This window comes from Rattus rattus, chromosome 15 (assembly GCF_011064425.1).
Source record: "Rattus rattus isolate New Zealand chromosome 15, Rrattus_CSIRO_v1, whole genome shotgun sequence".
NCBI classification, from domain to species: domain Eukaryota; kingdom Metazoa; phylum Chordata; class Mammalia; order Rodentia; family Muridae; genus Rattus; species Rattus rattus.
In genome coordinates, this window is record NC_046168.1 from 31,727,284 (window position 1) to 31,753,073 (window position 25,790).

Consider the following 25,790-nt stretch of genomic DNA (forward strand, 5'->3'; position numbering starts at 1 on the left):
CAGACAGAATCAGACAGATGAGCAGTCAGACACTCCTAAGGCTTCAATTCTTTAAAGGGGGAAGAGAAATCTCAAACTCGAATGTTCACCTGTTCCTTTAAATCAGTGGGCACGGTTCCCTCATTTATCAATATTCTTTGAGACAGAGATACATAACTGAGAAATAACTGCTACCAGCCTCTATAAAGGATAGTAGTCAGCACCATGACAAACCACACCAAGTCTTGCACTTCCTGAGAAGAGGAGCTGGTTGCTGTCAGAAGGGTGCATTCCATGAGCTAGTCAGTATCCAACTCCACCCCTTGCCATGCTAGATCGTAGTAACACCTTTTCCCTCACCCTCTGACCTCAGGGCCCTGCCTAGATGAGGTGGTTGAGGGCAGTGGCCGGCCAACTTGACCAGCTGCTTCCAGCCTGCATTTTCTCCTGGCTAAGCACACTACCGGACCGTCCCTTTATCATAGGCACAGTTGGCCAGCAGAGGTCTTTGTGTATTTTAATGACTGAAAGAATACTTAGCCTTGGATCAAAATAGCATGCTACTCTATCAACCGCAGATAATAGAGCAGCAAGGAGCAAGCAAAGCACTCTATGCTGACGACACCAAACCGAAACGTTTATGACTAGCAGGCTGAGCATGCACCTACAGGTCCTCTTCCTGTCTAATGATCACAGCAAGGACCTACCACACCAGCCACATCGACCCCAGTGTGGTTCACACTTACCGTCCACGTGCTAGGCAGCTTCCTGAAAGCCTCGTCACTGTGCACCGAATGCCAGACTCTGATCAGGAAAGGAGCTGCCACCACCCATGACAGCCTATCTGCACATCTGAATACACCTACAGGAGCCAAATTACTCCTGATTACACACTCAAGGCTCATCTACAGGGAAGTCACTGTATACCCCAAGCACCGAGAGATGGGCAGAGTGGCTGTGTTCTAATACTTTCGTCTGCATCCACTGGGGGCTTACGAGGAAAAAATGGCTGTGGGTAGGAGAAGAGAACTACACAGTAGACAATAAGGTCAGACACAGACCTGGAAGAGGAGGGCCTAGGACCAGCATCCCTGAAGCATCTAAACAAAAGAGAGCCGCTGTCCCATTTCTAGGGTAGAAACAGCTGCCATCTATCCAAAGGAACTGTCCAGGGGCAAGTGGGCTCCATGGTCCGATCATTCTGAACGGCTTCTTAGTGACCAACAGTGACGCTGAGAGAGTGAGGGGAAGGCAGAATCCATATGTGGCCAGGGCAGCTCAGTAGCTCTCTTAGAAAGACAAGGCAAGGTAGTGAGCACTGCCCAAGGAGTGGAAATTCAGAGCCCACGAGTTAGAACCAGTCTGAGATGTACTAGACATTGACATTAGTACTAGTACTAGTACTAGTCTGTGTCCCTACGTAAAACAAGGAAGGTACCTTAAGCCAACCCACTCGAGCCTATCTACACACTGGAATGCCCCTTGACATAACTTGGGCCAGCCTCCAGAGAGTTTTACTTATCTGGCTTGGCTGAAGGGATTCTTTTTGAAACCATCAGGGGATTCTAATGAGCAGGACAGTTGATCCCACTAAAGAAGGTCACCTCCAACATCCTGCTCTGGTCAAGAGTGAGTGACACAGTTAATCCCCTTACTCTCCTGTATCAGCACACGTGGACTGGAAGTGATTGTAACCAGCCACTGAGCAGAGCTGTCTCATTCATCCTTGCAGGGAGACCTTACAAAGGCCAAGGAGCAAAGGAAAGCAGGCCACTTAGCCTGGAGAACTGAGGCTAAGGAGTACCTGGTGAGTTTCTAGCACAAATGGGAATGAAGTACCTATGCATGTCTGTCTGTCTGTCTGTCTGTCTGTCTGTCTGTCTCTCTCTCTCTCTCTCTCTCTCTCTCTCTCTCTCACACACACACACACACACACACACACACACACACAGAGGACCAGAAGAACAAGAACCAAACACCAGCTTGGTGGACAGGTCGGGACCTTGGGGAGCAGCCGGGCCAGACACTTCCTGCCTTGAGCTCCTATCTTCCTGCCTAGGAGTTTGCACTATTAGAGGGCACAGTCATCTCTTCACAGGGGTGAGAAGTGAGGGCAGAGACCTTGGTTAATTACATCAATGGGTGGCAAACCAAGCACATAATGATCGCATCTGTTCAGAGGGTTGTTATAACGAAAAATAAATAACATGAATTTTTTAGTGTATGCTTAAGACTACCCCAAGCATATAATTTATCTGCCTTAGAGTTCTGTCATGTGTTCATGAAATCTTCCTCCCCGCATTGCCCCACAAGACCAAAGACTAGACAGAGGTCTTCTGCCTTAGTTAATGTTCTATTGCTCTGATAAGACACCACAACCAAGGCAACTTATAGAAGCATTCATTTAGGGCTTACAGCTTCAGAGCGTGAGTCTATGACCATGATGGCAGGGAGCATGGCACCAGGAGGCAGGCATGAGCCTGAGCAGGAGCTGACAGCTCCCATACTGACCCACAAGGGCCAGGCAGAGAGCTCGCCGGGAATGGCATGGGATTTTGAGAACATCAAAGTTGACCCCCAGTGACCCACCTCCTCCAACAAGGCCACACCTCCTAATTCTTCCCAAACAGTTCCACTGACTGGGAACCAAGCATTCAAGCATATGCACCCATGGGAGCTGTTCTCATTCAAACCACCTGAGCTGCCTAGGATGGGGCTGTGCCAGCCTCTCCTGGGTATTCCTGGGAAGCGACCAGACTGAGCAAACAGTAGGTATTCAATCAGGCCTGCTGGCTACAGAACTTCATTAGGCAGAGGGGTATTCCCGAACATCTCCTCTCTGTATAATCAGTGAGCAATGTTGGAAGTCTGAGTCTCCATCCTGTTTCACAAGGCCTAGAACCCACTCTTGGAAAGTCTCCCACTACTGAATGAGGAAAGGTGGGTCTGCATAATGCAAAATCTCATCTTTACCCTACAAGCCGGGGAAGCTTGTAACCCCAGGCTTCATAACAGAATCAAAGACGTTAAAAGCTTTGGGCCCTTGGGGTTCTGAATAAAAAATGCTTGAGGCTTGCCAGCCTAGAAGCCAGAGCAGGACTTTGGGCAGCTGAGAGTTCCTTTGTACGATTTGGGAAAACTTCTTATTTACTGAGAACAAGCCTCAAGCCTGGGCTCATGCACCCTGCGTAAGAGACAGTCTTCGCTCTACAAAACAGTTGTATTGTTCCCAAAGCGTGTGCACATGCCCGCGTGTATGTACGTACACATACACGCACACACATACACGCACACACACACAGAGTTGCCATTTGTCCTTGGTTTACTGTGGAAGCTGCTACTGAAAGAAGCCCATAAGTACAGAGCTGTATATAAACCTGCATCTGGTATCACTCATGCGTCCCTTCTAAAAACGATGCTTTGCAAGGACTAGGCTCTCAAAGCAAAATCTAAACTGGAGTGGTGGCATTGCCTCCTTCTTTTTCTGAGGGTTTTCTGCTGAGGGCCACAGCCCTCTGAACTCGTCCTGCATTCAGCAAGGAAGTTAAGCTCTTATTGGCCTTGTGCTACAAAAGAACCTTCGGCAGAAGTCAAATCACTTCCCTGAGACAGGACTTACGTTGCAAAGCGAAATGGCCTTTTCTGGCATTCATCAAATGCATGCTTTGCCCGATTGCTATAGATATTAAACGTCATCCAAAGTGCTCCAAACTGAGCACAGCCTCCAGCTGCTCACCTAGTAACAAGAGTGTAAGAAGCCACAGGGTAGCTGGAATCTTACAGGACACTGATGTTCCGCATGGGCTGGATCAACAGTTTCAGACCCAGCCAAGCCCATGCACTCCCCTGCTAGTCAATCACTGGGCAAAGGACTCCGCGCTGGCTTACTGCGTGTACCAACCTCCTTTCTAGATTCCAGCGACTCTCCTGAACTCAGAGCCGTGCCAAATACAGACAACAGTGGTTAGAAACTCCCAAGGGCTACTGGGCTCCTCCTCATGAAGGAAGAAAATCAGGTTCGGTTTTACAAAAAAGAGAAGGTACCTCAGGGAAAAGTATGCTAACTAATTATCTGACGCCAAACAGTCAGCCCTGCAAACATACAAACAGGTGACATTGGACTTAGGAAGTTACATTTAGAATATATATATATATATAAAATAACAATGAAAATGGGGGCCATGAATTTGGCAGAGAGGAGGGGTATACAGGAGGGCTTGGAGGGAGGATAGGGAAGGGAGAATGTTGAAATTATATAATAAAGTCTTTAAAATCTAAAAGTTTTTAAAAAAGAAGTAAGTGGTTAGGATTTTAACTTTTAAAAAAATATGACAAGCCAAAAAAATTATTTCAAACCCATTTTTTAAGTCTCTAGCTGACGAATCAGGCAAAGAAAGAAAATTAAAATCAAAACACCAAGAGCCATCAACTGGCTTGTTCAAATATAATGTTTCTACGCTGTTGTAGGTGGGTTAAAAAAGATTTCAACTGTCACTAGAGAATACAAACCGTGCGTGGCTGGTTTTTTCTTGCCTGGAGGTTTCTCAACAGACTTGCAAACCCTGGAAAATCAAGGTGTGAGACTGCACTAAGTGCTAGCTGTTTAGGTCAGACAGCTTTGACAGGATTTACGACCTGGCCAGACATTCACTGTCAGCCTCTGCAGGCTACTCTGTGTACCCAGGCTCTGCAATGGGACACAGGACATTTGCGGAGTGCCTAGATCAAAGTGGAATGGGCGTGTCATCGGAAGCACATAGTGAGTCCTCTGGGACGGGTTCAAACCCCTCTGACAAGGGACTGAGAAACAAGTAGACAAGGCACTGTGTCACGTTGAAGGCATCTGCCCAGTTCCTCAGCTTTTGTTGTTATTGTTTTGTTTCATTTTGGGACAGCTAGCCTGGGACTCCCAGCAATCAGTTTGCCTCTGCCTCCACAGGACCAGGATTAAAAAGCCTGTGCTCTGAGGCCTGGGATACTTTTGAGTCTCAGGAACTCCGGAGGCTGGCAGAGCGAGGGTCACTGGCTGTGAGCTACATCGCTCAGAACTACAGAGGAAGGAAGGTTCCTCCCTCGATTGGAGGACACAGGCTGGTCAAACGTGCAGAGGGTCAAACTAGGAAAAGCAAATGTATTGGCTTTAAAAGTCAGGGTCAGACAGGCCTTATGGATTAAGAACTCTACTCTTTCTATGGAACATACCGGATTCCCCTTTGACGGCAGAGATGACAAGTGGGAGCCATGGCAGGTCAGAGGGTAGGAGGGAAACAGTAGAGAAGGGAAAAGCATTCGACGAGACTTTAGGCTAGAGTGGCCTGTAAAGACAAGGGCCCCGCAGACTGAACGAAAACCAAGTAGCTTGGGGGCAGGTCAGGGATGTTTTAAGCGGGGTTAAGATTCCAGGAATCAAGTTCTCTGTTCTCCAAGCCAGGCAGGAAGGTCTTGGGAATCCTGCACTCACAACAGGTAAGGCTAGAAAACGTAGCCAGGAGAGGCCCAGACTATGGGCAGGAGGTTCCATTGAGGAAGGACCCAGGTGAGTGTGAGGCATGGAATGCCTTGGAACAAAGTCCAGTCCCAAGGAGGAGTGGAGCACGAGCCCAGGAGAACGATTAGGCCAGCTCTAGATTTTCTCAGAGGCCGGTTTCATTCTGTGTTCCTCTTGTCACATACCTGATAATGGCCTGACTCAGTGCTGGGGAAGCAGCCCGTTTCAGTGAGGACATCAGCATTAAAGCTTGCATACACACACGCACGCACACGCGCACGCACACACACACACACACACACACACACACACACACACACACACACACACATGCACGCATGTACACACATCTCTATCTCTTAGCTCCTGGTAGGACATGTCTCTTTTCTGAGGAACCTTCATCAGCAGCAACTGATTTTAACAGCTCTGAAACAGCACACGGTTATTTACAGCAAATCTGAAATCGATGGAGCTCTGTAAATGCCGATTTTTTAGAACCATTTGGATGACTGCAGTGCAGTGAGCATTGCGTATGCTGCTTCCCCACCCCGAGTTCCTATCCAGGGATATGGAGTGTTCAACTCCTTTCTGCAAACCGCTTGTAAAGTAAAATGCCTGCTTTTCTTTGGCTTCTTATGTTTATCTCTTTTTGCCGAAAGCTGAACGGGGACCAGGCACTGAAGCATTGGTCTCATAAGTGGCTTCAGGGGAAAAGATGCTCCAGGTGACCTAGTCCTGGCTCTAAAGAATTGGTAGCAACCTCTGTTCTTCCACCAAAATGCTACCTTCATCCTCAGACACAGCACAGCACCCCCATTCCAGGTAGCTACCCTGGGCATTTTCTAAAGTCCCACAGTCTCTGGAAGTGCTAGCTCCTAAGAACATGTGCTCTGGGTGACTGTAATCTTGTAGTTATCTCCAGGCTGGCTACAGGTACCTTAAGGATGGGTAATTTGGTCTTCCCTCAGTGACGAGCACAGTGTATATACAGGCTTCCGATAAATCTTTAAGCACAGCATGAACAACTCAGCGGTCAGAGCTGGAGAAGAGAAGCAGGATGGCGTGGGACAGTCCTGGGGAGTCAGAAGAGCTTCGTCAGAGAGGGCTGAGAACATGGCTCAGTGTTAAAGAGCTTGGCATACCAGCATGAAGTCCAGAGTTCAAATCCCCAGCACCCACATAAATGCCATGGTGGGTGTAGTGGCCTGCCAGGACTTGGGAGGAAGAAACAAGGGGTTCCCTGGAGCAAGCTGGCTCACCAAACTGCTGAACTAGTGAGCTCTGGTCAAGCAAGTATAAGTGCAAAAAAAAAAAATGTGTGCGTGTGTGCAAATACTTTCTCTCTCTCTCTCTCTCTCTCTCTCTCTCTCTCTCTCTCACACACACACACACACACACACACACACTTCCTCACACCCGCAGAAGGACAAGCTATGGTAAAGTGAGGCCAAAGTCCAAGCTAAAAATTTACATGTCAGTTGAGACACTGGGTTTCAACCTTTTGGGGGGGCGGGGGGTACGGCGCTTGCCTGGGACGCGCAAGGCCCTGGGTTCAGCCCCCAGCCCCAAAAAAAAGAACCAAAAAAAAAAAAAAAAAAAAAACCAACTTTTAGGAGCTAAATGCTTCCCTACCCTAAACTAAGTGTTCCGTCAAGTTCCAAAACATAAAACAGATTAGATTAAAAACAGTTCCAGGTTAGGTGTGGTGGCACTCGACTTTAATCCCAGCACTTGGGAAAAGCAGACAGATCTCTTGAGTTCTAGGCTAGCCTGGTCTATGTAGTGAGTTCCAGGACAACCAGGGCTATATATGTAGTGAGACCCTGCCTCAGAAAAACCGCAAAGCAGCAACAGCAATGCCCCCCAAAGCCAAATAAAAGAATTCCAAAACTTTATAATCACAATTGCTTCAATATTTATCTAGGGCTCAATCGTGGCTATAAAACTTCACGCTCCTTGATATTTAAATTACTTACTATTTATCTGTATGAATATTTTGTCTGCATGTGTGTCAGTGTGCCACGTATGCGCCTGGTGCCCTGGGAGGCCAGAGAGTGTATTTGTGCCTTGGAATTGTGGTTACAAATGGTTGAGGCATCATTGGGTGCTAATAATTGAATCCCATTCTTCTGGAAGAGAAGCCAGTGTTCTTCACCATTGAGCCATCTCTCAAGCCCCCTCTTTTGGTCTTTAAACAAATGCGAAAACACCTGAAGGCAAGGATGACCTTTTGTTTGTTTCCTTTGGCCCTGGTTTGTACAGTAGGGGAATAATCTCTCTTGGCAAGGATAAGCAGGTACCAGCGGTAACCACTTTCAAACATCTTAAGACCCAATTCACTTTAGTAGATGGGAGAAGAGGAATTAAACTGCATAAATTTCACCTACTCTTGCAACATGAGTTAATTAGTGCATAGTTAAGCAACACACAGGTCACTACTGTGTCAGGCTTTGCTATGTAATAATAGGGTTTATTTAATTTTGCTGTAGTTTAAAAACACAATATACAACTATATATTTGTTCTAGTCATTTCAGTGGCTGTAAAAATACAATGATCTCCCCTGCTCACCAACCCTCCAAATGCAATTCAGGAAAGAAAAGATGCTTACTTGGTATATAATTCCAATTATCACCCATCATTTTGGAAGAAGGCAGGAACTCAAACAGTTTGCCACAATCACATTCACAGTCGATAGCTAAAAGCTGCCTATTTGCATAGACATCTCTCTCTACTCTTACAGTTTAGGTCTAGCCTAGGGAATAATGCTACCCACAATGGGTTGGGTCTTCCTATATCAATGATCAAGAAAATCTCCCACAGATAAGCCACAGGCCAACCAACTTGGTCTCAATCAAGATGCCCTTTGCAGATGATACAGGCTGTGGCAAGTTGACATTTAAAACGAATCAATCTCTCTCTCTCTCTCTCTCTCTCTCTCTCTCTCTGTGTGTGTGTGTGTTATATACAGAAGCTCATATAAAGTATTCCCTAACATGTTACCTTATATAATCAATAGTTCCATTGCTGTAGATAAACACAAACGTGTCTATATAAAAACTCACCAGGAATGCCTAGATGCTCATAGCAGCACAATTACACAAGTCCATGAGCCCAAGAACTGGTGGATGTTCAATAAAATACAATGTTAATCAGCCTTGGGAAGAAATAAAGTCCTGAGATGTGCTACAAAATGACCCTTGAGGCTATCCTGCTAAGACACAATAACTAGGAATCCATCGAGATGCAACGTCCAGGACAGCAAATCCACAGACGGAGAGCAGATTAGATTAGAGGTTGCCAGGGAACAGGGACCAACAGTGACTACAGGGTTTCTTTTGGAGGTGATGAAAGTTTTCTAAAATCAGATTGCAATGACGGCTATATAATGCGTGAGCGCACAGTAAGTGTAGCGTTCACTGGATTTAGCAAGCACATGGCATGTGAAGTTTACTGCAAAAGAACTGCTAAAATATTTATGTAGGATATATGAAATCTATGTATGCACAAGACACACACTGAAAACAAATTAGCCATCTGTGGGGCTCCACAGCCTTTGCTGAGACCCTCAGAATGCCACTTGGATAACTTCAGGTGGAGCCCAGTTTCTTCTGACTGGAACGATGGAGACTTGGAGGTTGCATGGCTTGCTCACGTTAGAGGTGAGGGCATAAAGATTAGGGACTACTGTAACACTAATGGTTCCTCTGTGCCCTGAGTGATGGGTTGAGTTGCCTAGGCCAGGGAGTAGCACTATTAGGAGGTGTGGCCTTATTGGAGTAGGTGTGTCACTGTGGGCTTGGGTTTTAAACCCCTCATCCTAGCTGTCCGGAAGCCGGTCTTCTCCTAGCAGCCTTCAGCCATCCTTCCTGCTCCACCCCCTGCCTGGAAGCCGCCATGCTCCTGCCTTGATGATGATGGACTGAGCCTGTGAACCTGTAAGCCAGCACCAATTAAATGTTCTTGTAAGAGTTGCCTTGGTCATGGTTGTCTGTTCACAAGCAATGAAACCCTAAGACAGAAGTTGGTCCCAGGGACTGGGGTATTGCTGTGATAGGCCTGACCATGCTTTTGTTTGGAAGAATGTAGATTTTGGGACTTTGGGTTTGGAAAGCAGTGGAATGCTTTATGTGAGGCTTCCTAGTAGGAATGGGCTATCCTAATAGGAATATGGAAGACTTTGTTGCTGAAGGTGATTTGAACTGTGGAAGCCTGGCCCTAGAGGTTTCAGAGAACAGTTTCAGTATGTGGCCTAGAGACTGTTTTTGTGGTATTTTCCTGAAGAATGTGGCTGCTTTTCTTCGCCCTTGTCTGGAGTCAGCCTGAGGCTAAGTCTAAGTTGAAGAAAATCAGATTAATTGCTTTGACAAAGGAGGTCTCAAAACAACCCAGTTTAGGCTCTGTGTTGTGGTTTCGTCTCGTGGAGAGTGTTTTTGATGAAACAGCAAGCTTAAAAAGAAAAAAACAGGCAGTTAAGTTTTGCTGTTGGGCTACACTGAGAGGGAGGGAGAACTGAGCTAAGGAGCCCGGCCAAGACTGAAGTGTCAGCTTGATACTCCTGGACGTTGGACAGACCAGAGGCAGGGATGGTTGGCTATGGTGCCAAAGGCAATGGTAGAGGTGGCGGTGGCAGGATCAGTGGCAGGATTTGTCACTTGTGTCCTGATCAGCCTTTCGGACGTCATCAAGATCCGTTTCCAGCTCCAGATTGAACACCTGTGTCCAAGTGACCCCAGTGCCAAATACCACAGAATCTTCCCGGCGGCCAAGCAGATTTTGTAAGAGGAGGATCCAAGAGCGTCCTGGAAAGGACATGTTCCAGCCCAGATTCTGTCCATAGGCTACGGAGAGGTCCAATTTTTGGCCTTTGAAGAACTGACTGAACTGCTTTACCGAGCCAACTTGTAATCAAACCCACCAATTCTCAGCACACTATGTACATGGTGGCCTGTCTGCCGGTACAGCCACCCTCACCGTGCACCCTGTGGATGTGCTACACGCCTGCCTAGCAGCTCGGATCTATAACAATCTGCAAGAGGCCATACGGACCATGTATAGGACCGAGGGCCCCTTCGTCTTCTACAAAGGCTTGACTCCCACCTCGATCACCATCTTCCCCTCTACGGGCCCCGCAGTTCTCCTGCTGCCGCTCCTTGAACCGTACCTATAGTCATAGGTCATACCTCCAGACAGAAGCAAACAGGGAACCTTAAAAACCTGCTTTGTAGCTGTGGATCTGGAGTCATCAGCAAGACCCTTACATATCCCCTGGACCTCTTCAAGAAGCCCCTGCAGGTGGGTGGGTTTGAACATATCCTATCTGCCTCTGGCCGGCTGCAGAGCTACAGGGGCCTCCTGGACATCTCCACACAGAGGTTCTTCAAGGGCCTGTCCCCAGTCTGGTGAAGGCTGCACTCTCCGCTGGCTTCATGCTCTTCTGGTACGAGCTCTTCTGTAACCTCTTCCATTGCGTAACGGGGGAAGACAGTTGTGAGGCAGGAGGGGTATACGGTCTACACTGGAGGTACCTCCCCCAACAAGACTTGACTCTGAGTTTATACCAAACAATGGCTACAGCCTGGTTGGCCTTCTAGGCCAGCTGCCATGAGCATGAGGAGTCATCCAGAGCTGCAGGCAGAGAAGGCAGAAGGCGGCAAGGGCCTTCTGAACAGAACGAAGAGAAAAGGGAGTGCTCTCACTGTAGAAAGAAGGCCGTGGGGAAGGAGACTGGTGCATCTCACCTCTGACCACCTCAACCCGAAAGGGACTGGCCATCTTTTTTTTTCGTAGTCCTGATTTTGGGGAGAATACTTCTAAGTCCTGGAAGGACCATACTGGAGTGCAGACAGATGGGGTTGGGCTCTTTGCTGAAGTCTAACCTCCACAACTTGGTCTGCTTTTACTGCCAACTTATTTACTAGACATTAAAGTAAAAGGAGAAAAAGAAAAGAAAAGAATACAATATAAGGTTCTAGTATTAAAGGGACACTAGGAAGTAGAATCCTAAGGGAATGGCGACCTCAAAGTAAGTCCAGGCAAAGTGGTGCGCTTTTAATCCTAGGAGACAGAGCCATGCAGATCTCTAAGTTCAAGGTCAATCTACAGAGCAAGAGCCAAGACAGCCAAGCTTAGGCAGTGAAGGAGCTGGAAAACAGAAAGCTGGTGATAATGTAATAGAACAAGGGGGCCATGTTCCAGCTCCTGAAGGCAGCAGAACTCTGCAGCTTCAGCCATGTGGCTCTGGCTTTACAGTCAAGAGGAGAAGGAGACTCCTGGGACAATTGACGCTGGTCAGCTGGAGCTGAGGAGGAGATCAGCATCACTTAGGTGAAATCTTCTGGGAAGTGTCTTTTGGGAGCACAAAGAAGCTGTGTTCCAGAGATAGTCAAGGTTCTACCTCGTGCTGCAGCTGGACTTGGTAATGTGTAAGAGTCACCCAGGTGGTACTGGGTTTGAAGGCATGAAGGGGTCTCACGGAGAGCAGCTGAGGCTGGGCACTGTGAGAGGCCATGGAAGGCCATTGGTGAAGGTACAGCTTCGGTTACAGCTGACAGCTCAGGACTGAAGGGGCCACGCAAAGATGTTGAAGTTTAGCACAAGAAGGAAGCCTATATGAGAGGCTATTGGTGAAGCCTAGTGCAGCGTTTAAGAGTCCAGTGTACTGGAGATGCCAGTACCATGGGAGGATCACCAAGAACAGCAGCAGCAGTGGAGTGGAGTCCACCGGAGCCTAGAGAGCTACAGAGGGCAGAGCTGGAGAAGTGAAGCCAGCCCTTTGGAGGAGCCCAGAAGATCATGTGTGGATCCCAGATATTGGAACAAGAAGCTGTAACGCTGAGGTTACCTTGGAGAACCCAAGATGTTTGAGATGCCAGAGCCGTGGGATGCCCGCTGAAGAAAGCTAATAGGGAGTGGAACCAGCCCGGGAAAAAGAAGTTTGTTGCAGCCAACAAAGATGAAGGAGGAGTTGGAGACCTGAAGACTGCTTTGGTATCAGAGAGGAGATGTAGAGTTTGGACCTTGCCCAGCTAGTTTCCTGTCTTGCTTAGGGGATTACAGTTAAGTGATTGGATGGCTCTCAGAAGAGACTTCGAACTCTGGACTTTTACCCTTGTTGAGATTGTTATAGACTATGGGGACTCTATGTAGTTTTAAATTATGCTATGCTTAGGTGTGGCCTCCCTAGACTCATGTGTCTAGACAAGCTTAAGGGGGCCAGGGAGTGGAATGTAGAGGTTTGACTATGCTCAGCCTAGGGAGTGGCACTATTTGGAGCCGTGGCCTTGCTGAAGTGGGTGTGTCACTGTGTGCTTGGGCTTTAAGACCTACGTCTTAGCTGCCTGGAAGCCAGTCTTCTATTTGCCTTTAGAACAAGATGCAGAACTCTCAGCTCCTCCAGCACCACCTGCCCGGTCACTGCCATAGCTCCCACCTTGATCGTGATGGCCTGAACCTCTGAACCTGTAAGCCAGGCCCAATTAAATGTTGTCCTTATAACAGTTGCCTTGGTCATGGTGTCTGTTCACAGCAGTAAAACTGGAACTAGGACACCAAGCAAGCTGTCACTGTCCCCATCACCACCGATGCACTAATGTGCACGGTTTTAGGGTGAAGCTATGAAGAGAAGAATGGGAGACTTTGGTCCTTGTTCTAAGCGCCACATAATGGTTACAACGTTCCTTAATGGTCACCAGTCAGGGCTTCAGATGCAGGTTAGCATTAGACGAGTATGGGACCTCAGGTTCTAATGGTGTGGGCAGCAGATGGCTGTTCCATACCTGTAGAAACTTTTGCCTGTGTTCTGTGGGGCCCAGGCCAGGCTCTACCACAGTGGTTCTCAGGCTGCCTAATGCTGTGGCCTTTAATACCTCTCCTCACGTTGTGGTGACCCCATCCTTAAAGTTATTTCATTGCTATTTTATAACTCTAGTTTTGGTTATGAATATAATGTAAGTATCTGATATGCAGCCCCTGTGAAAGGGTTGTTGGACCTCCAAAGGGGGTTGTGACTCACAGGCTAAGTCCATGTCTCTAGAGCGACAGTAAGTGACAGACAGCTGAGAGGAAAGCTGAAAGACAAGAGTGGGAGATAAGGCCCACATCTGGAAAATGGGCACATACCTAAGAGTTGCAAGGAGAAATACCACTTAGCCATACTCAAAGGAAACATGGGGATTGCGAGATGGGCTTTATGTAGCTTTACCAAGAAATTGGCATGTCTAAAAACAGGCAAGGCAGACAAGAACAGCACACACCACAAAAAGGGCTCCATCAACCTCCTTCTGCTCTGGAGTTAAAAAAAAAAAAAAATCACCAGAAGTTAAACTTTTCATTTGTTTATGAGCCACACGTCCTACTGGATCAAGCACCCACTATAAGGCAGCAGGGACACAAGGACAGTGAACGATCTGATTGGCAGACGCGGTTACGAGATAATTACAAAATAAACTAGAGTAAATGCTATTCCCTAGGTGCCAGAGGCAGGACAGGCCCCCAGTCCAGCCTGGGGGTGATTACATGGAATCCAAGACTTCCTGGAAGCTGGTGTGGGGATGAACCTGAGTCAGGTCGTTAACCAGGGTAGGAAAATCATGCCCAGGCACACCTTGAGTGTGCATCACGCGCGCACACACACACACACACACACACACACACACACATACACACACACACGCACACACACACACGCACACACACACAACACCCCGTAAGCATTATCAAATCTGTGTGAGAGTGCAGGAGTTTGTTCCCTGTTCTTGTTTTCCTAATGGGAAAAGGCTCTCAACCTTTCTTCTGCAAAGCACAGCTGCCCCTGCCTCTGGTTCTTGCTTCAAGCTTGGTCTGGGTTTCCAAAGCCCTTTAGAGGTGAGGCTGCAGAGCCCTGAGACATAGTAGACTCATCCTGACGCTGAACTGTGCCTGTTAAATAAGCTTGGGCTTTAAGGCCTTGTACTCATCGGGAACTCATTTGTCCTGAGTTCATAGAACTCTCAGGGCTGGGTGTCAGCTATTAGCACAATGAAAGCATGCTGAAATGTTGCAGGTCAACTAGGGAGACAAGGAACTCCTACACGGGTAAGGTTCAGGAACAGCCCTGTCCATCAGTCCCTCGGGGGGCAGGTGTGGCCCCTCCAGGGGGCAGGCGAGGCAGAGAAGAGTCATATTTTTCATGTGGTCACACAGTCCTTACTTAATACAGCACTTAGGTTTTAAGGAGGGCATCGGAACCGATCCTGTGTTGGTTCCTCAGGGGGATGAGATGGATGTACCAAGCCTTCTGCCATGAGTTGACAGTGTAGTGCTAACTTCTCAGAGCATCTCAGCGTGAGTGCCCTTGAGTTTCACTTTGCAGATGGAGAAAGTGAAGCTCCCACAGGGTCAGAGCCAAGAGCCAAGGGAAGGGATATGTCTGAGGTCCCGTTTTTAAAAGGTGCACACGCTGTGCCTTGCAAAGCAGCCCTTCAGTGTCTCCAGGAAAACGTGAGGGCTGTCTTTTAGAGAGAGGGGAGCTGGGAGGGACAGAAGGCTGTCTCACCATCCTGTCCCCTCACTGGGGCTTGCTGCCCCTTCTGATGGTGGCTCCCTGCTGTGTGCCTATGCTGAGTCAGTCTGCAGACCAACATAAAGAACTCATCCAGGCAAGACTCACTCACCCTGCAGGGAGCTGTCTATACTACACAGAGAAGCAGGCCCTAATCATTACGGGAGATGATTAGAGTCTGTCTGTGTCTGTGTCTGTGTCTGTGTCTGTCTCTATCTCCCCCCCCACACACACACACATATGCACACACAGACATGCACATACACACACATACACACATACTGTCTACGTATTTATAGAGAAACAGTACCATGCTTTGATAGATATCATGATCAAGTCACATAATTAGCATATCTACCTCTGCAAACATTTGGTTTCCAAAAGTGTCTTGAGAGCCTCTGAGCATCACACTACTTCAAACCTCCTTAGTACTTACTCCAGGGACACAGCGCCGATCTCCCTTCTGCTCCTTTTAACGTCTCGCCATTCCTCCTAAAGTTTGCTTCAAAAGAAGTGAAGCTCTTTCCAGCTACGGCTGCCGAAAGCAAGCTCTTCCACCTTCAGCTTCAAAGCTGTTTCCATTGGAAGTGACTTTGCCAAGGGGGTTGGGAGTGGAGGTGCAATCTAAGCTTTGCTCAGGTGAGAAGAAATGACTGGGGTTGTAAGCAGTAAACCTAAGAATGCTGGGCTGCTGGGCTAGGCTGGGCTGGGCTGGGCTGGGGATAGCTTTACCCCTAGAGTTCTGGGGTGCCACCATCAGAGAGGCAGTTGTCTTAGAAGCAGGTGAGAGATGACGTGTGTTCCACGATGTGATCAAGTCTTTAGGAAACAGCAGCCCAGTAGAAAGACTGTACCATGGGAAGCTAAATAATTCTGCTGGGAGCTGCAGCATAGGGCACCAGATGATCCAAGCAGGGAATTCAACACACCAAGAGAATGGGTGAGCTGTTTTCCTCCAGGCTCTACCACAAGCCTGAGCCACAGTTCCGCTGTTCATCCAGATCTGCTATGGTGAAACATAGTCATGCTTACCATCATGACCACATCCAAGTGTACTGCTTACTGGGACTGAGGCATGCACGCACACTACCGCACAGCCCTCGCTACCATTTATCGCCTATTGCATTGCCCCAAACCCTCTGTACCCACCAAACACTAGTCTCCCAACTCCTCCGGCCACTGGCTGCCACCCTTACGCTTCCACAGTTTCAACTGACTTTAAAAGACAAGGGAGAGAGGTGGAGTGGCTGTCTGTCCTGGGGTGACTCCCTTCTTCTGAAGGCTGAATGATACCCTGGCATGGGTGTCACCATACCCTCGGCCTGCCACTCCAGTGAACACCTGGCTTGTGTCCACCTTTTGGCTGTCAACAATGCTGTGGGAAACACAGGGGGACAATACTCACACTCCCCCACCCACTTTCTCAGGACAAACTGTGGCATCAGTGGGTGACCTCAAGAAGCCTCACTAGTGAAAGGAACAGGGAGGGACAGCCTCAGGAAGTCCACTGTCTTCCTTCCCAGTGATTGATGGCATCCTGGGAGCCATTAGCCTACCTTCTCAGTCATGTTTAAGGGTGGCTGTAAATGTCGAAGCTGACCAAGAGCCTCCGGTCACACCTCCAAACAAATGTCCCCTTTCCTTCAATAAGGCAGGACCACACGAAGACACCCCTAAAAGACTGAATGCAAGCCCTGGGTTACAGTCGCCCCTTCTGTCCTTCTCTCAACATTCCCTGCAGGTAGAGCCCTGGTGGCCTCTGCTATGTCTCATCTGTATCCCTGCACTGGTAGGGTCGGCATTCAGGTCTGGCTCTGCTAGGAACTTATCAGTCCGTGGAGGACACCTGTGAGCCCTACACAGTGCACTAAAACCACTAATAAAACTGCAGAGCGAAAGCACACAGTAGACAGGAGAGACTCCGAATGGACAAATTGCTTTTGGAAAGCAGTGGCCCACAGCTGGACTCTCCAGAGTCTGAGGACTCCTAGGGTTGATAAGCACGGTGAGGCGCCAGCTCCTTCAGCCCATCTCGGTTCCCTTCACGATGTGGCTGCACATATTTCTCTCACACATAGGAAACGCCCATGAAGTCTCCAGAAGTAGCCTGGATAGACTTCATTTTTTCTTAATTAAAGAAGGCAGAATGGAAATTACCATAAAGCAAGCATAAAAAATATTAAAGCATGCTCCCAGGAGATTAAGGGAAATAATTTCCGCTGATAGCGATCTTGAGGCAAGTGAATCCTATCAGATGAACCAGGAGCAGGCACAAGGGTGATCAGGTTTCTATTTCCAGCTTTTTGTCTCCCGGTGAAGTCATATTCAGAGCTGGTTCCTACTCCTAGGTTTGCTTTGTTATAAAATGGGCAGAAGAAACCACCTCCCCATTCCAGAGGATACTCAGCAGCACAGACTGCAGGGCACACCGACTCTGGACAAGGAGCCGCTGCGGGCAGAACTCAGCCACTCCCAGCCACACATAGAATGGGACACAGGATGAGCACACTGTATCAGCTCATGAATAAAATTCACCCTCCCAAAGTGCATGCTGTCCGATCTCTAATTTAAAAAACTACTTACGATATGTGCACATAATATAATTGATAGCACCAGATCCATCCCTGAGTGTACGTGCACTGGTCACCTCTAGAGGTGGTTTAATGGGTCACCTGACTCCACGCACAGGCCTAAGGAGAGCTGGCCCACTGCTAACCCTGCCAAGTGAAGTTCATTCCCCACGCTGTTTCTGGGAGGTCTGAGGTGGAAAGGGCCCCAGAGACTTCAGGAGGAAAAGTTCCTGACACAGTCCCACTTCCTTCCAGGAGTGTGCCGAAAGCTAACCAGGCTACCGCAGAGCTCGACGGGGCAAGCATGATGCTTAAGAACTCCACCCCAGACCAGCAGAATGGCCTCTCAGTCTGGAGTTTTATTTTTTAAATAACATTCACATTGTGTGTACTGTGTGTGCAGAGGCCACCTGTATGTGTAGAGGTCAGAGGACAGATTCTGGCAATCGATTTCATAGTGTCATGTGGCTTTCCAGGGACTGAACTCACGTCACCGGATTTGCTAGTGATGTCTTTACTTGCTGAGCCAGCTTACCAGCCCAGCCCTAGAACTTGAGATGTGATCAACTGGCTCCCTGTGCCTCAGTTTTTCAAGAGAAGAATGGGATCTATCGTAAAGATACATACTACATACACATCAATGCTTTAAGACACATACTACATACACATCAACGCTTTAGACACATACTACATACACACCAACGTTTTAAACACATAATACATACATACCAATGCTTTAAACATACATACTACACACACCAACATTTTAAAGACACATACTACATACACATCAACGCTTTAGACACATACTACATACACACCAATGCTTTAGACACATACTACATACACACCAACGTTTTAAACACATAATACATACATACCAATGCTTTAAACATACATACTACATACACACCAACATTTTAAACACATAATACATACATACCAATGCTTTAAACATACATACTACATACACACCAACATTTTAAAGACACATACTACATACACACCAATGCTTTAAACACATACTACATACACACCAATGTTTTAAACATATATGTCATACATGCTAAGGTTTTAAAGTAATTGCCTTTAAATCTTGTTAAAGAAAACCTATACTGATGAACATCCATGTTGACATAGCAAAAGGTTGTGAGAGACATACATGCTCATCCATGTAGCTTCCCAGTCTGAGAAGACCCTCCGTCTCAGTGACTACAGCCTGCTTTTGGTGTTAACTGCCCACACCGACAAGCTGTCCTCCTGCAGTTCATCCCTGCTGGCCTCAACTGGACACACCTCCACGTCCGAGCCTGCAACATCTGTACTCCAAACACCTGCTCCTCCCAGCCCCCTTCACTGTCCCTCTTCCTCCACATGGTGTGACCCCTTTGTGATCCGCTCCACTCAACTTCCAAACATGCTCCTTCCACTTGCTGCCTCTCAAAACTTCTGACTCCATTTTCAAGCCCGCTCCTAAGACCTCCTCACTACCAAGCTCCAGTGAGCCTTCCTCAGTGTCCAAGAGGTGTCTGCACAGATGGCTGTCACTCACATGCCAACCTCAGCCCCCTCCCTGCTCCCTCAAGCTGCTCAACCTCAGGAGAGCCAGGTCACAACCCCAACAGTCACTTCTGAAGCCCTTCACCGACATGCCTCCTCAGTGCATCACCACAATCTTGTGTACTTCTGACCCTGAATCATCCATACTCTTGCCCACTCCCACTGACCAGGCACTGACCCTCCTGTTCAGCCTCCTGCGGTGCCAGTACAGGCAAAGCTTCAAACCCATGACTCTCTCCTTGCATCCAAAAATGCTTCAGGGGTTGGAGCTGTAGCTCAGTTGAGAACACACTTCCCTAGTAAGCATTAAGCTCTGGGTTCAGTCCCAGCACCACCTAAAACCAGATATGGTGGTGAATGCAGGAGGATGCAGTTTAAGACCATACTTGGCTACATATGGAACTTGAGGCCAACCTGGGCTACATGAGATCTGAAGTCCACAGGGCATGAACCGTCTTGTCACGGCTCCCTGATGCAGTCTCCTCTCCCCCTCTAAATGTGCTCTCTCGACTGCTACCTGGCCTTGGCACCCCTTCCTCCACTCCTCACCAGCTGCCAGGAACTAAGACTCTTCTGAAAGCTCTCCCTGACTCCTCCCATGTGCCGCAGAGCCTTCTCCAACCCTTCCCGAGTACAGCCCTTAAATTTAGTGTTCTTCCAGGACATTTAATGTGGGTTATATTTGTAATATAAATATACTGCACCTTAGGTCTACTTATGCCTTTGTCCCCTGTGCAGGACAGCACGTTTCCTGAGGCTGAGAATGGAGGGTTTTTTCCTTCAATGCCCCATGCCCAGCCTTTGGTACACACGTACAGACACAGACACACACACACACGCACAACCCAGAAGGAACCTATGAAGAAGAAAATCGTCAGGTCTGTGGAAGGACTTGGGATTTAGCTGTCTAATGTCTGCTCCACCTTTGTTCCTGGTCTGCCACGGTGTGAGCAAGCAGCTCCCACTGCCACAATGAGGGCCCATGCTTCCCCCAACCAGGATCCCCCGGAATGTGCCCACATAAGTCCTCTACCTCTCGGCTGTTCTGTCACGTGTTCTCTCACTGTGAGGTAAGAGCAGGAAACACAAGGCCTCGTCCTCAGCCTGAGGTTCCTCTGTTGGTGAGAGTCCCTTCTGAATGAACCATGGCCAGAGTGGAAATGGCACTCACCACATTGCCAGGCTACTTGGGAGGCAAAGAGAAGCCAAATCCCTTTGAGCCTGGGAGCCTCATGCAAGACCTCAGTAAAAGTAAACACTTTGCCCCCAAATCCCTGACTGGCACTTTGTGTTGAGTGCTGTGCTCCCAGCCCTTAAGAGTCGCCCCCCAAGAGGGGAAATGAGTGTTCTTCAATGGAGTGACAATGAATGTCAACCGCAGCCTGGGATGGCCCTTCTCAGGAGCCAACACAAATCAGATCCCACAGTGTTTCATGGCCTTTTGTTTTTTGTTGAAAAAAAAAAAAAAAAAAAAAAACCATGAAGTTGGGTGGGTGGGGAATGGATGGGGGAGGGGAATAAACTCTAGAAAGAGTTAGGGGGTGGGAAAGAATATGATTAAAAACAGTGTATGAAATTCCCAAAGTAAAAATAAAAAAATAAAAAATAAAAAGGCTCACCCTTGTGGCTTGTGTTTCAGTTCCATGACCTGAGAGCTCCCTAACCTCCCAACAGAGCTCTACTGCCAAGGACTAAGCCTACGTGAGACATTTCACATGCAACCCAGAGCAGTTACCTTCTTTACAACACTCTCTTGGATGTGTTCCTGACACCTGACCTTGCTGATTTAGTGATGTGTTCAACAACCCTCCAAGCAGAGCCCCCGGCACACCTGACAGGCCGTATGGGTGCTGCTGGGACATCACAGTCATCCACGGCGGTTTCCATGGCTTTCTACACACGCTCTGCCTAGCCTTGTCCCTGTCACAAACAGTCTTATGAAGAAACAACTCTGCCTGTATCTTCGGAATGGTGAGAGAGAGAGAGAGAGAGAGAGAGAGAGAGAGAGAGAGAGAATGTGTGTGTGTGTTGCTGCGTGTTATGTGTGTGCTTGTGTATATTCACGCAGAGTGTAGCCAAAGTGTGGTCTCATATAAAGGATAGAAGACAACTTCAGATGTCAACTCATGCCTTCCACCTGATTTGTGGGATCCCTTTGTCGTTTAGGGGTGTAAATGCCAGAAAGCTTCCAAGGACCTCTACTTGCGTCTACCTCCCGTGCTCGCCATATGACTAGGACTGTGGGTGCACATCACCACCCCAGCTTTTTTTACACGGGTTCTAGGGATTTGAACTCAGGTCCTCACACTTGTAGCCTCCATTTTGCCATGTCTAAAGTCAAGCTTCTAGTAATCCATCAAGCTTCTACCAAATCCCTCCTTGAAAATCAGGATATCATCGAAACCTTATCTGGGTTAATTTCTTCTTAGAAAAGAATATTTCCAAGCAGGAGCAGACGAGAGTCCCGAGCCCCAGAGAGGAAACAAAGCCAGGGCCATGGGAAGTGTAACTACGGAACTGCCTAACAGATGTGCCTTTTTAAAGAGGGCGGAAGAGTCAAACCCTCGTTTCCTTTTCAGTTCTATCTTCAGATGAAACGAGAAGGATTCTTTTGAGAGGAATCAAGGCACCCCTGCCGCAGCAGGAAAATTCTAATCTCGCTGGGAGCAGTACCCTTCTGTCTGGGTGCCTGTGTTAATTATTTATTTTTAAACTTAAACAGATGTCTTTTACAGGCTTGTACAGTTGCGGTCATCTGACCGGATTCTATTTAGCGGAGCATCTCGCAACATCGCCCCAGGCAGAATCAACAGATGGAAAGAAAGAGTCTATTGTTCGATTACAGAAAGTATATACACTGCAGAAAAATCCTCGTTTAGTGCAAGTCCACATAAAACCCAGCACAAAGGCCTGTGCATGGGAATGGTGGCCTTCCCTCTCAAGGAAAGGGGGGGTTTTCTGCAAATGGTGGTCCTGTGAGCATGCATTAGTTACACAGGCAGGTTAGGTCTGTCACAGGACAGGACAAATGACAACATAGGAGGAGCTCCTCCTTGGTCCCTTGGGCTGGAAGGTGAGAGGACCCTCGTGGGATTTCCTAGGCTGCTCCACTGCAAACAGCTTACTGACTTGTCCCCCAGTACAGCATTCATAGCAGTGGTGTTTCTGGAGGTACTCATTTTGTGCCACTTGGCTGTAAGAATGGGGTCAAAGACGCGTACAGCTGTGTGAGTAGGTTCTCAGAGCAAGGAAAAGGTCAGCGATTTCCTAAATTAGTAACTACAAAGGTATAGCGATGACCACATCCTTGTCATCGCTGCATAAAGACGTTACGGCCAGAGGATGGGTCTGTCCCTGCGGGCCCCACACACTGTGGCTCTCCCCTCTCTACACTCATGGAGCATGAACCTGTCTTAGTGCTGCTAGGCAGCAGGAGGAAGGGAAGGAGAGAAACTGGCAGGCTGGTTAAATATGCGTAAGTATATATTAAAGAGGGGGAGTTGGGGTAGCACGGAATAAATGGTGCTCTCTTCTGTGACCTCCCATGGTCTCAATTCCTACTGCTTACAGTTTCACAGGCCCTGAGGGGAGCCCAGCAGGTGCCAGATAATAACTGTTCATCTGATTAGCTGCCCACTCATTAAAAAAAAAAAAAGACTCGAAGTTCAACCTGTAAACTGTAACAGTCAAACTGAACACACAAAGCTCGAAACAGACTTCCCAGGCTCAGAAGTGACCCACATGGACCAAAAAGAGGCTGAAAATTTCAAAATCCTCCCTGGCCTGGCGCTGTGAATCACAGCAGTACTGGGCCATTTCTGTCATTCCAGGGTGCAGGTGAGATGCCAGGCTCATCTCAAGCACTCAGCACACTCGGTATAGTTCTGGGCTAAAATACAGGGCATCTTCGGGTCCCTCACAAGGTTCTAGCACCAAATCTGAATCCATGCAATCCAGCCTCACACTCAATCCTATTGGTTGGGTTTGTTGTTGCCTTTACTTTATGAGCAGGAAACCAAGAGTCAGAAAGACGTGTGTGTGCGAGTGTGTGCGTGCATGTGTGCGCGTGCATATGTGCATGCAGACCTGGAGCTAGCCTCTTAGGCTAGGGCGGCACATTACTAGGGACTTGGGACTTGAGTGTCTCCGCTTTCCCGGCACTGGGATCACTGTGTGCTGCTGTGCTGGCTTTTTACACGGGTGCTGTGGATTCAAACTCAGGTCGTCAAGCGTCGTCTTTGTGTCTCTGACCTCCCTTGCCAAGCACAACATCACAGCATGAGAACTGACTGGAGCCAAGTAGTCTTTTTTTTCTGTCATGACCTCAGCTATGTGAGCACTCTTGTCCCTGGCTCCCTTTCCACAAAGGAAGAGGATGAAGTCTGAAGGGGGCTGGAGAGGGATGAACGGGATTGCATGATGGCAGACTTTAAAAGAAAAGGGATGCCTTTTCTAGCCTCCATCCCCTGAAAACACGGCAATAAGCAGCCGAACACAATGCACAGACTCCTCAAGACTCAGGCACTCTATGGGTTAGGCATGGAGCAAGCACGGTGCCTGGTACTAAGTAAATGGGGATATCCTGTCCCACGTCACACAACTCGAGTGCATCTCTAACCACAGAACTCACCAGTAACTCCTCTATCAAACCCATGCTGTGCCCACGACAGGAAAGCGCACAGTGGGAGTGGCAGTCATCCCGTGACCTGAATGTCAGAGGTGGTAGACCAGGTGACTGCTCTCCTTTCTGTTGACGCCAACAAGCATGTGTCCTCTCCTGGTTCTCTGTAATTCTCGAGTAATTTTCTTTTTCATCTTTGTCTATCCAGGATTTTCTTCTTCATTTTTCCAAGTTTTATCATGATTTCACCGAAATGAAATGGTCCAACCATAAAGCTAGTGTGTAGTTGAGTGTTATCAAGCACAAGGCAATTGGGATGTGCCCTTGGATATATGTGAGACCTTTTATTCAGGCATGAGTCGCAGGGCTGTCATCTGTGGGCTCAACCACATACCTACAGCATGTATTAAATAAGGGGTTTCAAAACACATGGAGACCAGGCTATGTACCGATGAAATGACAAAAGTATGATGAGAGAGGCACTCAGGAGTCTGAGCCTGGTTCAGTATTCTCTAATCAGAGTTCCAGCAGCTTTGCTAAAAATAAGTAAGAACAATGAGAATGCTTGGTCAGCAGGACTTTTACTCTAGAAACTCACCTGTGTGGCATGTAGGCAGCTGTAGACAGAACATAGGCACCTGGCCACTAAAAGACTTCTACACACGACGTTGATGCCCTCAGTCCTCTTGAGTTTCCAGTCCGCAGCTGGGAAACCTCTGGCCAACAGAAGTGCAGAGCCGAGAGGCCTCATCCTATCTCATTCTGTGTACACAGTGAGTCACTACGTGAGAGTACACCGCCTGGCCATGGCTACACTACTGCCCAGCTGTGTAAGTCATTTTCCCTTCTGACTGGCTTAACCACATGGAAACAAACACTTCTTGGTGTGCCTATCAGGGTCCTGTTCCTGGAGAGGCTTAAAAGAGGAGGAAAGGCCCACCCCAAATACTGGTAGCACCATTTCATGGGATCCCAGACAGAAAGTAAAAGAGAAAGTAAGCTAGGTCAGGAGGAGTTCTTCTCCCTTCTTCCTGTCTACAGACACAATGTAACCACCTGCGTCCTGCCTCTGCCTGGCTCTCCACCATGCTAGAATGTAACTCCTCGAACAATAATAAGCCCACCCCTACCTCCCAAGTTGCTTCTTCTCAGATATTTTGTCAGCACAAGGAAGAGAGGCTGTGCTGTTTTGGTTTGATGTCCACTTGACACAAGCTAGTCATTTTGGAAGAAGAACCCTCAATTGAGAAAGTTCGCATCACCAGATTGGCCTGTGGTGACACGAACATTTATTTCATGACTGATTGGGGGGGGGGGCTTCAGCTCACCATAGGAGGGGCCGCCCCTGGCCGGTGGCCCTGGATGCTATAAGAAACCAGGGCCAGGAGAGCAAGTCAGTAAGCAAGCAGCACTCCTCACCGGCCTCTGCTCTTGTTCCTGCCTCCAGATTCCTGCCCTGGCTTCCCTCAGTGATGAAATCACAGGCTGTGGTGAAATGAACCCTTTCCTCCCCAAGGTAGTTTTAGTCATAGTGTTTTCAAGTGGCAGTGGAAACCCAGACTGAGACAGTGACAAATACACAGCTGGATGGCCGGCATGCTTGCGCCCACCACATCCTCACATGCATTTTGCTTTTCCAGGCTGAGTCTCAGGTTCTCAGTCTACTGGCATCGCAGCACCAGAGCCAGGGCAGACTATTCTCCCTGTTACCCAGTGACCCTTTGACAAGCACAAGGAAAGTCAGCTCAGCCCTCTGAGAAAGCCTTGCAGGAACCATCAGACCATCCAACCTTATTTTAAAAGGATTTACATCCAGCAAGAAAAACTGCCTGCAGCATAAGAAGACTGCCGAGACTAGACGGGGGTGGGGATTTGGGGGATGTCCCCAAACGAAAAGACACTGTTTTCAACCATAGGGAAATCCACTCCATCATGTCTGGTTCCTGGGATGCTACCACAGTAGCCCAAACGAGCCCTGAAGCCCTAGATAGAAGTCTCTGTGTTTCTCCTGTGCTAGGAGGTTAAAGAAAAAA

The 25,790-nt window shown here is 48.1% G+C and overlaps 1 protein-coding gene and 1 pseudogene across 1 annotated transcript in view; one reads left to right on the plus strand and one right to left on the minus strand.

Moving 5' to 3' along the window:
• Nucleotides 1-25,790, minus strand: part of Cables1 (Cdk5 and Abl enzyme substrate 1) — a 102,331-nt gene that overhangs the window by 61,807 nt on the left and 14,734 nt on the right.
• Nucleotides 10,077-18,959, plus strand: LOC116884882 (annotated as a pseudogene).